Source organism: Vitis riparia, chromosome 10 (assembly GCF_004353265.1).
Source record: "Vitis riparia cultivar Riparia Gloire de Montpellier isolate 1030 chromosome 10, EGFV_Vit.rip_1.0, whole genome shotgun sequence".
Taxonomy (NCBI): domain Eukaryota; kingdom Viridiplantae; phylum Streptophyta; class Magnoliopsida; order Vitales; family Vitaceae; genus Vitis; species Vitis riparia.
Genome location: NC_048440.1, coordinates 12951094 through 12963887, shown reverse-complemented (window position 1 = coordinate 12963887; position 12794 = coordinate 12951094). Strand labels below are relative to the sequence as shown.

General features: G+C 33.6%; 1 pseudogene; it reads left to right on the top strand.

Annotated features, from left to right (window-relative positions):
• Nucleotides 1–3297: 3297 nt before the first annotated feature.
• LOC117923367 lies at nt 3298–9980 on the top strand (annotated as a pseudogene).
• Nucleotides 9981–12794: the final 2814 nt, after the last annotated feature.

Sequence of the window (12794 nt, the reverse complement as noted above, 5' to 3'; positions counted from 1 at the left end):
TTGTAATTTTTATAAATATTTTTAAAATTTTGTTTAGTGTTTTATTTTTTCTTTTTAAAAAATATTTTTTATATTATAAATAGTTTTTAAAAATATTTCATGAACTTTTATTTTAACATGGTTTTCCATAAGTGATATAACTAATTTTTGAATTTGTTTGTTGGTTTCTTGGATGTTTTTCTTTTAAAAGGTAAATTCTAAGTTGTGTTCATCAAAATTTCATTTGTTCTTCTTCTCTCGAATGTTCATAGATATTTATATTCCGTCAAGCCTTTATATATCATTCTCTAATTAGTCTGGTTAGTAATTATTTATAATTGAAAATATCCGTTTCAACTTAGACGATCGTATTAGTGCTAATACGACAATTATAAATGTTTGTTCAAACGGGTGCTTCAAGCAAACATTAACTCGGTCATCATGAGTGTATATATATCTAGATGAGTGGTTGGTGTAGGTACATTATGCCGACACTCGTGTTACCCAAATGAGAGTTATTTAAGTATGTCGAGTTCAATGCCAAATTTGAATGCGTCCATCATTACCCATTTGACATTGAAGACCATGTATATTTATGATACGGTGGATGTAGTGGGTACTTTAATTTTGGCTGTTGCTACTCCTGTAGACATGTGAGAGACATGGTCGTCTCCAAGGATAAATATGACTTAATTGATATATATATATATATATATATATAATATATATATATTCAATGTTTCAAATGCTGCTAGCTGGGTGAGTCACTTAAGTTTGATAGAGATTGACAATATTTGAAGGAACAAGCCCTCAAATAACTTACTTACAACTAAGCGGTAATCCTAACTTCTAACAATACAAATTTAGCCCACCTAATCAATCTCAATATATAATATGTATATCGTCATTTTGATTTAAGAAGCCTGAGTTGAATCATTGCATCTTTGTATTAAGTCAACCTAGCTTATCTTAAAGTCACAAAAACAAGCTAATATTTTTTAAAATGGAAAAGACTATCATTTATTTTCAAAATCTAAAATTATGTAAGAAAATTATAATTCTAACATAAGTCGTACTTAAAAATAATTTTTAAACATGTGAGTGAAACAAATAAGAGTTAGGATAAGACATTTGCCATTGATAGTCCCACTAGTCCATTAGTACCTAACAATTTTAGATTCTTAATTTGATAACTTGTAATTGACGTAACAATTTTAGATTCTTAATTTGGTAACTTGTAATTAATTTTGATTGTTTGTTAAAAAAAAACAAAATTAAGAATGATTCGACCTGGACCTAAATTAAGTGGATGTTTCATAAACTAACTTAATAACTTAAAATAACTTAATAATTTACTTTAAATCATTAAGTATGTTTGATGAAATAAGACTTAAAGTTAAAACAATTTTAAGTAATAAATAAAAATAATTAATTTATTCTTAACTTTTTTTTTTTTTTTTTTACCTTTTCATCTATATTTGCTCTAATTACCTCCATATTCTTTTTTACTACTCCACGATCTTCACTTTCATTCGACTTTCTTTCTCCTAATTATAATTTATAAGGATAAATATTTCAATTTAATGATTTAGAATAATTTTTAAATTAATTTTATTAAACAATTTTAATACTTAAAGTAAGAATTAAGAAATAAATTATAAGTCAACAAATTAAATATAATTTAACTTAAAATCGACTTAAACCTTAAGTAATAAATATTAAGTTTTATGAAACACCCCTAACATTACTGTTTTTATATATAATTATGTATTTTTGGTTGCATGCATGCATGACATTAAATCGGTTATCATCTCTCTCTCACATTAGAGCCATCATGATCAAATGCCTAAAAGGACAAACCCAATCAACATATTCCCTTTCTCGCCATCCCATCTAAACTGTTTGAAATTTGTTCCCACAGTGTAAATTGTTTGCACCCCCAAAAGATAGAGACTCCGTAAACTAGTAGCTAAGCTACCTACACATATATACAATGGAGCTATCAACATCATCTCCCATCTGAAGAAGTTGGACAGATTCTGTTACATTCCTTTGTGCCAATCAGAGAGTGACAATCTCACAAGCAGTTGCATGCATGGATCGGAGGGACCAATCTTGATCCTCAAAAGCTATGCTTCTGGGGATGACAGGTCTTGCTTTATGAATATTCATCTCAACGGGGCGACTCCATGGCATCACACGCCATCCCCAGATCAATGCGCTTTGGTCTAATCATAACCAACAAAGTTGGTCACTTCGAGTGACAGCCTTATCCCTCCAGGGTTTTTCACAAAGTCTTTGGCTAAGGAATTTGTCTTTTTACAAAGCTGTAATTGAGGACTTGAATGATATAACGACTTTGATTGGATGTGCAGTAACTCAAATACCATGATCAAGTGAGAACATCCTACAAATTAAACCTCTCCACGTCGGACCGAGTAAATTAGATAGAGCCGCAAAACAATACAAACCCACTGAATAGAATTTCAATATTCTCCCTTGATGTGATTGAAGATGGTGAGGGTTTTTCAAGAAAAGCTACATCTTTAAGCTTTCACTTATAGCTAATGAACACGGTTAATAATTTTTCTAAAAGATTAAGAGCATATAACCTCCTCTGGACTTACCCCCAGAGTCGATAAATTGGAGAATAAAATAGTTTTTTTTTAATTAGTAAATTGAGGAAATAAATATACATTGAAGTTCGAACACATAATCTCTGGTCAAAGAAGGTTTTGATATTATGTTAGTCAATCAATTTTTTCTAAGGTTATATTTGGTACCTCAAAAATATTATTAAAAAAATAAAAGAAAAATATTAAGAAAAAAAGTTTTCTCGTGTTTGATTATTTTATAGAAAATATAAAAATATATATATAATTAAAACTAGTTAAAAACTTATACATTTTCAAATTATTTAATTTTTATATCAAATAGTTTAAATAACTGAAATAAGTTTAAAATGATATATAAAAATAATTTATTTACTTTAGACTTGTTTTTTAATTTCTTTCCCAGTTTCTTTTCCTCGTATTTTCCGTCAAATTTTTCGAGAACCAAATTAAGGTTGTAAAATTTGGGACCATAATATATTCATGCATTATAAGTTTATAACAATAGCATATGAGTGCTATGGTTCTGAAGGCACTGTTCTGTCCAAGAGAGTGAAGACTGGACGTGCTGGACGAAAGCCCGAACCTCCAGACAGACCCACATATGCTTCACTTGTTTTCCAAAAAGTTGGGCCTAGCCCAAAATTATTCGCGGCTTATATGTGTTCAGTTCAACATCATCCCTGTCCTCGTAGGTCCAAGCGGAGAAGAGAAGAGGAATTGTAATGAGAACGATAGGAATTGGGCGTTGAGAATCTTAGGTGGGAGAGTGAAGAGGGTGACCTTAATTGTATCCATTCTGGATTGAAGGAGATAATGGTGGTGTTGGGTTGTCTACAATCCATCCCCTCTCCGATTCCAACCAAGGAATCACCGTCATCATCTTCTTCTTCACCATCATCATGGAGCAGGAGCCTTGGTACAAGAAGAGAAGCCATAATGTTTGGTACATGCTTTGTTTCTTCCTTTCTCAGTTTCAAACCTGCTTTTCCCTCTGCAATTGCCCAGCAGGAACAAGATCAGTTTCAGCAAGATGAAGAACGTGTGGTCCACCTCTTTCAGGTCTCCTCTCTCTGTCTTCTCTTTTCCCCTTGACCTTCTGATATATAAAATCACAACTCTTTCTTGCTTGCGTATTACTGGTTTTTTTTTTTTTTTTTTTTTGTAATTAATTGCTTGGTCTGGGTCACTGCATTGAATTGGTTGAACATGTCGGTATGCACATGAATAAATTTAATGGAATTGGAATAATTTTTAATGTAAAAATTGGGTGTTTGTTTTATTGTAAGAATTTATCAAGAATTGGGTCTTGACTAGAATTGCATTCCAAACACACCTCAACTTATTTAAGATTCATTACTTGCAAAATTTTTATCATAATTGTTGAAGTTTTAGCAAGTTGCAACCAGTACTATTCATTCAACAAGTTTCACGCTTATAGCAGAGAAGGTAGCAGCTCCTTTTTTCTATCGGCTAGTCAGAACCACTTTCTTGTATGTAAGCAAGTTAACCTGAACAGAGCAGTGGGTTATTTGTATTTATGCAACCTCTACACAAGCCGAAGCTAACCTCAATCATTTAAGTTTTAATTCAGTTTGAATTTGAATCAACTTTTGTGGGAATAGGAATGGAAATAGGATGAGAATGGAGGTAAATCATAATAGCATCATATTAAGTGCGCCTAGGCCCAAGGCACAACCACTCTTTAATTGTAGCGCCTTGCGCCTAAGTTGTAGGAGACTTTTGGACCTTTGGTGTGCGTCTTTTAAGACTATGAATAGCATGTAGAAGAGATGAATCAAAAACCCTAATAAGAGTGGGACTTGATTTCCATAACAATGAATTTTTTATTCCTATTCCCATTTTAAAAAACAATCCCAACACATTAATGAAAGAGATTCTCCATTCTAGTATTCCAAACACAGCATCGCTTGAGCTCCAGATTAGATTGGTAAAACTGATAGCAAGCTGGCTTAGTTATCCTCTTATATCATGTTTACTCAATTTTTCAGGAAATTGAATGGAAGAATAGAGAATCAGAAAAGGAAATCAAATAAAAGGAATCGTAATCAGAATCAATGGAAAGGGAATTTAATTAGAAACTTTTAAATTAATAATTCTTAACTCCTAGAGCCATTTGTCCAATAATTCTCAAGTATAAGCACACTAATAGTCTATCGAAAGAAAAGGTAATAAGGAAGCTAATAACAGAGCAGAGCGCAGTATACTTGAGTTTGACTTGATTAGACTGGAGAATGAGCTCAAACAAATTCCCAAGCTGAGCACAAGCCATTTATTGTGCTTTGCCACTTAATTTTTGAAAGAAAAGTGTTCTTTATTCACTTATGCATCTTTATTTATTTGGTTGTTTACTTATCCATTCATTCCTTAAATTGACATCTTGAATATTGGCTGAAATTATTCCCAAGGCCATTAGAGATTATTCTTGCTTGAAGTTGCATGTACTCATGAGTTTTTACTTACTAAGCTTTACTTTTCTTGATGGTTGTAGGATACTTCACCATCTGTTGTTTTCATTAAAGACCTGGAAATAGTAAAGAGCCCTACTAGCTCGTCCAATGAATCCATGCTGAATGAAAATGAAAACACAAAAGTTGAAGGAACAGGTTCAGGCTTCATTTGGGACAAGTTTGGTCACATAGTAGGCATTCCCTTCTTCCAGTTTAATCTTTGTTTCAATCACACATTATTATATGCAAGTTTTCTTTGGTTTTCCTTTATCTTTCTATTCTTTTTATTATCTCATGCATTTTGATAGTAAATAAACACCTTGATAGGAAAAAGAAGTACTTCTTTTCAGCTGAATTCGTATTGATGATGCACTCTATCCTTTGATGTGATGATAGCTAAGTGGCAAAACATGCATTGCCTATTCATATTTACCTTCCTTTCCTTTTCCAAGCGATACTTTGGTTATGCTAAGAGTCTGACTCCTATGATATAAATGAAAGTTAGATTTTTTCTTTTTCTATGTATCTAGAGTCCTGTTGACAATGTTTAAACTAATGCAATCCTCTGGACATAATGTCCATGATTTTCTCCTATTTGTATTTTACGTTGCATGTTACATGCTTTGTTGGTTATATCAATCGACTACATTTTGTTCTCTTTGCAACTTTTGTGCTAAACTCCCGTAGTGCACAGTCCTAGCAGCCATTACTTGTACAATATACTTTCACCTATATTATCATTGCAATCTTTGAAACATAGATACTTACCTCCATGGTTTTTTTTCTTCTTCTTTTTTGTTTTTTTTTTTTTTTTTTTTTTTTGGAGTAGTCTAGTACGTTTTAGTTGGTTACCTTGTTTTTTTCTTCTATGTAGTTAAATTCTCCTTTTGGTGTAAAGTCTGCACTCCTTTATCATTGAGAAGAACTATTTGTATATGACAGGTCACTAATTACCATGTTGTAGCTAAATTGGCTACAGATACAAGTGGACTACAGCGTTGTAAGGTTTTGTCCTGTTTCTCGTTATTATATTTTGCTTTTCCTTTTTATCTTCTCAGTTTTTTTATTTTTATAGTTCAATGTAGTAGACTCATGTTATCATTGTTCTTATCTTGGTGCTTCTCTTTTACAGGTGTATCTTGTAGATGCAAAAGGCAATAGCTTTTCCAGAGAAGCTAAGATCATTGGCTATGATCCAGCGTACGATCTTGCTGTTTTGAAGGTATATTTTTAGTTCTTTATTAATTTTAAGGCAAGTTCTGTTAGGTACTTCAGGATATAAGAAGTACATTGCAAACCTCTTTTTTTTTTTCCTTCTTCAATTGTTTAAATACATTGTTAACTTGTAAATTGGAAATCCTCGCATAAGCCTTTCTAAGAGCTGCATTATATATGTTCTAAGAAGGCTAGGAAATGCAGCAACATGGAACAGTGAAGTAGAGAAATCATGCAGAACAATGCTTTAGTAAGATTCATATATGCTATTCCACCCTCTCCAATATGGAGAACAAAATTTAACCAAATAAAAACAGAGAAAAGTATTTAGAAAAAACTAATCACCTTCAATACAACACTGTTAAGTACAGGGAAACAACATTTAAGGGAAAAAAATGAGGGCACTATTTAGAAAAACTTGAAGTACTTTCAATTTAATTGAATGGGAATTTGTAAAATTTAAGATAACCTTAAGTTAAATTATGCTTAAGATGTTGAGTTAAAACTTATTACCTAATTCTTACCTTAAGTATTAAGATTGTTTGCTAAAACCAACTTAAATTTTTTCTAAACTATCAGATTGGCATATTTACCCTCATTGATATTTAGTAATGAGATTATGAGAGAGAAATAAGGGGAGAATGAGACATGGGTTATTAAGGCAAAGGATGTTTAGGATTTATAAAATTTGACTGACTACTTTAAATCATTTTTAACTTTAATTTGTAATATTAAATTATTTAATTAAACATACTTAATGTTCTTAGTAACATAAATTAAGTCATAAGTAATATTAGTCATTAAGTTGATTAACCAAACACACTCTAAATCCAAACAAATTTTTTAAGGAGCAAACTTATTTTGGCTGTATTATGCTTCTTTCTTTTTATCAATTAGGCCATCCAATTTTGTCAGGTGTATCATTGATATGAAGTTTCAAACGGCTGTAAAGCCACGAAAAATTATTTAACCTTCAAAAATTCATTGTGGTTATATTTGTATGGCATGTGAAGTGGATATTTGTAACATAAGGCAAGTTTTAAGATGTGAAGTGAATGTCTTATCAGAGCCTCACATCTTGAGGTACAGTTTTTTCTGTTCATTTAAACCTCAAGGCTGTGCATTCTATGTGATTTCCATGAGTTGTTCCTTGAGATGTGGCTTGAGGACAAAGCCACAAAGCCTTTTAGAATGTGGTTATACACAGTAAACAAGGGACCAATTCCATTTAATGCCTGAGGTCCAAGGCGCTAGTTATAGGAAAAATCAAGGTATGGAAAGTCCTCCACTTTTCTTCTGTGTTTCTCTCATGTTGAGGTGTAGGCATCGAGGAGGCTAGAAGCAAGAATGAGGGTGGGGGTATGGAGTGAAGGAGAGTTGCTTATAACCCATCCATGGTCAAGAGAAATGTGAATCAAAGGGAATGGACTCTTTTCTAAAATATCTGCTCTTGCAATTATGTTGTTGCTATTGCAGGTGGATGTCTATCCAGATGGTGAGGAAAAAAGGGTCTTAGCATAAGTCGATACCACACAATTCAGGGGCAAACAAAAGTGAGCTAGCATCCTTTTTAAATTGGTCTTTTTATACTTACTCTTCTGGCAAAAAATTAACTTAAAGAACGTAATGGGAAACATTCTTGGGTTCTATTAAGTGGTCTTTCACACATTTATGATATCTAATATAGCTTACTTTTAGCAACTAGAGGTTTGATAGAGCTTGCACCTATTGATTGTAAGGACAAATAAATGGAATCCTGTTCAAGCCAATGATGTTGTAGTGAAAAGCAAATTTGCCTATTGGACTCAAAAGGTTTTTTAGTACTATTACTAGTGGTATTTTCAAGCACCCATCTTATCACTCTTAATACATGTGCTTCAACATGAGTTGACATCATACCACAAAGGGGGAATTCGGAAACAATTCTTGTTGGAAAAAGAAAAGGAACTCAATGCAAGAGGACTCGCCTAATAGTGCCAGTGTGATGGGGAAAAGAAATAAATAAGAATATCAACAGCAAAGGAAAATAGACATGTGATAAGAATATTTCGCTCTTTTAATCAAAATGAAATATTAATTAAAATCCCACTAGTACTATTCTAATGAACTTTTGTTTATCCTCCTCTTCATTTGTAGGTTGAGTTTTACTACCTCTCTCTCTCTCTCTCTCTCTATATATATATATATATATCAAAATCTCAGTTGCTTTTCTAATACCCTATTTATATTCTTACAATGGTACAATTTAGTATATGAATATGGAGCACCTACTAAAACGAGTTGCATGTGTATATGTATCTTGCATTAAGTCCCATGTGTCATGCTACTTTTGCAATAGTATGTGGTTGAAGACACTTAACCAAATGTTGTGTTCAGGTTGATATTGAAGGAAATGAATTAAAACCTGTTGTTCTCGGCACATCTCGTGATTACGTGTGGGTCAGAGCTGCTTTGCCATTGGGAATCCTTATGGATATGAGAACACTTTAACAACAGGGGTAATTTTTCTTGAAATATGACCACAATCCATTTACCTGTTTTCAACTCCTTGTGTCCATTACCATAGTATACTGATTAGACCGTATTCTTTATTCATTTCAATTTTTACATCTTCTGTAGAATCATATACTGATTCTTTAAATCTACTTACTCCAAGGGGAATAAAAAAAATATACTACTTCACTGCAAGGGAGTAGATGGCAGATATTCATTAACATAATGATTGCTTGCTGGGTGATTTGAGTAGTGCAGGTAGTTAGTGGGCTCGGCAGGGAGATACCCTCACCAAACGGAAAGGCTATTCGAGGAGCTATACAAACGGATGCTGCTATTAATTCCGGTGAATTTTTCAAAATTTCTTTTAAGATTTTCCCTCATGTTTGTTGTTTTGTAGTTTGTCTGTGCATTGTGATGGAAGAAATTCATCCCATCATTTAAATTCTGTTGATGGTTAATAATTTTATTTAATTTTAGCTCCCTTATTTATAAAACATGTTTGGATCTTTCAAGTTGAAGTTTAGTTATATTTTCTTCCTTTAAACAAATTTCTAGATTTTATTTTTACAGATTTTTGATGTATTAAAATCTGAACAGGAAACTCAGGCGGGCCCTTGATTAATTCATATGGTCATGTTATTGGAGTTAACACAGCAACTTTCACTCGTAAAGGTGAGGAGATGTTCCTTTGTTCATTTGTTTTCCTTAATTGTGTGTTTTTGCATGTTTACACCCGGTGGTTCCCTAAGTGGCCATATCGGTTTTGGAGAATGCTGTATGATAAGCCAATCCAATCACTGATACAGAAAAGAATCGCCCTCTGCAAATCTTAGGTTGTCTTTTATATCATTTTCAAAAAAACCTTCTCTTCTGCTGCTTTAACCATTCCTTTAGTGCCTTAAACTTCATTTCCAAAAAAAAACTAGGATATCTTAAAAGGCTAAAACCCTGCCTTAAAATTAAAATTCGGTTTAAAGTTGAATTAAGCTTTAGTTTATTGGTCTACTACTATGCAGGAACAGGAGTCTCCTCTGGAGTCAACTTTGCAATACCAATAGACACGGTTGTGCGGACTGTACCATATCTTATTGTATATGGAACACCTTATAGCAATAGGTATTGATCACATTTCACCATTGTAATTACCATGTCACACGCCTACTTTAGGTCGTAAATTTTAATGGAAGAATGTCTCATTTCTTGCAAATCATTCATTACAGTGGATGAACAGAAAAAAAAAAAAAAAGAAGTGTTTGATTGTTTATAGAGAAATAAACAGTATAAAAGAAACCGTAAATATCCAACACTTCCTGTGCAAGCAAACAGAGAGTAACATTCCTGAAAATTCCAGATCTTTGGAGAAAACAGAAATCTTAGCTCCTAAACCAAACCAGAGGATAACCTACCATAGTATGTGTTATGAATCATCCATAGAAATTCCCCTTGAATAGATGATCAGAGGTACCTACCCATTCTTAATGGAAATACAGCCACCAATATTGAGTTCTTCAAATTACTATCCCTACCATCACATGTATTTTCTGTCAATGATTTGAACAAATAGCAAGGAAAATAGAAACGCGGGAAAAGATATTTGAATTTGTAACTGTACTATTCATGTAATTATGAAGAATATTCTTACAAGGAAGATCTTGCTGCAATCTTGATTTTACCGTTAGGAAAAAGAATCAAGGGAATGCAGTACCAATTTGTATGGGGTTGGACGAATCGTCCCATCAGAAAAGGACTTCATCAAACTCAAAATCAAAATCAAAATCAATATCAAAATCAATATCCAAATTCGAAACCATAGGGGACGGGAAACCATAGGGGACGCCATCAAGAAGAGGAGAAGAATCGTGCTCGTGGGGCTGGCATTGGAATTGGTGTTGAGGTTGGGGTCCAGGCTGTGTTGCATATTCAGCCATAGCATTAGAAGGGCCACTCTCCATCATCATCATCGTCATCTCCTCCACTCGATCCGCCACCTTCTCCCGGAACTCTTCGATGGAAGCCTTGAAGCGCTCCAGCTCAGACAACCCCATATTCTCAATTGGCGCATCCCACCAAAACCCCAGCTTTCCCATCTCCGATCACCGCGGCCTCTTCTCTCTCCCTCCCAACTTCCGGCCTTTCCGGAACCCCCAAGCATTGTCTCTGGCCACGCTCATTCCCTTGTCCTCCACCCGCCCACCAAAACCCATCTTCCCTATTTCCCATCGCCGGCGCCTCTTTCTCTCTCCCCCCCAACTTGCAGCCTTTCCGGAGCCCCAAGCACTGCCTCTTCCCACGTCCCATACTCGCACTTGAATGCGGCTCCTGGTGAAGGAAGCGATCGATCACGGAGTCAGCAGAGGGGTGCCCGAAGACGAAGGCCTCCCCGCCGGAGAGAAGACGATCACAGTGGCCTCCACACCGCACAAACTGCAGAGATCGCCGACCTTCTTGAAGAGCCCAGTTCGGCGCTTCGAGAAGGTAACCTCCAAGGCTTTCTTTTTTTCAATTTTCTTTATTTCGATCTTCTTGCGGCCCATTCCGTACTTGTTCTCCGAGTTGACAACAACGAAAGAAGATGATCACAGATTCACAGCTGCCTTTCCAGTCTTCCTTTCCTTTTGTGGACATATATAGGCGCGCTTTTGAAGAAGATTTGAATATATTGACGCGCTTTTCAAGAAGATTTGAATATATTGACGCGCTTTTCAAGAAGGTTTAGAAATGTTACAACGGCTCATTTTTTATCACAGCTGCTTTTCCAGTCTTCCTTCCCTTGCGGACATATATAGGCGCGCTTTTGAAGAAGATTTAGAAATATTACAACGGCTCATTTTAGATTCACCAAATCTTTTATTTATATATAAACTATAATTCTGATGCAGTTAAATTAAATTATACATTTTCAACTCACTGTATATTTCTCGATGCTTAAAAATATTTCTGTGATATCTCATTTCAGGTAGAAAAAAGGTTTATAATACCATATAATAAGTTTCTCTTAATATTATAGTTACGTTTTAAAACCATGAGAATTTATTAAGCTCAAAACGAGTTATATTTATATTAAAGGGAATAGGGTATTATAGCCGATATCCCTGGTTGGACATGATACATACATTGTGTTTGTATGAGGATACATGATCTTCATGTACGGTTTTCTCATAAAAATTAAGTATTTGATAAATGTTTAGTTTAATTAAATTGTTAGAGAATCATTGGCACAATTCCTAAATAATTACTTGATATATGATTTTTTTTTTTTTGGATAGTACCAAAAATGTTATCTTGGTTTTCTTTTGGTTTACATCTAAACACTAAGTGATTTTCTTTAAATGCATTTTTAATGAAAATATCGTTAATAAAAGCATTAGAGATGGAATTGCTTTAACTAGAATCATTATAAGCGATTTAAAAAAACATTTCTAGTGAAAATATTATTAATAAAATGGTTACATACTATGTTTTTTTCTTACATGTCCAACGAGAATTTTACTTAAATAATCTTATGATTAAAACTAAAAATAATAATTATTTTTAGCTATTAATGTTCTTGCAATTTAAAAATATAAAAATAAACTCTTTAAACATTTATAACAATAATTTTTAGCTAAAACATTTTATAACAATTCAAAAACTTTTTAGTTGCATCATTAATTTTCTGTTTGGTTGGGGGATCAAAACCTTGGCTGGAACATCTTTTCTCAAAAAAATTCGTAGAATCAACATCTTTAACAACTCTATGAACCTCCAACTTTGTCATCTTTACTGCAGTGCTTTCTGCTGGGAAAATTTCAGAAACTATGTTTCTTTTCTTTGACATAATTTCTCATTGCTTGATGGTAGCTCTGAAACATGTTTCTAGCTTCCCTTTACTTTCAGGATCAGGAAATCTTATGTGGTTTCTTTCGGGAGTTCGAAGTTTTCTGTTTATCTTATGCTCCCTAGCCAACACAATAAGTAATCCATAATACAAACCCACTGAATAGAATTTCAATATTCTCCCTTGATGTGATTGAAGATGGTG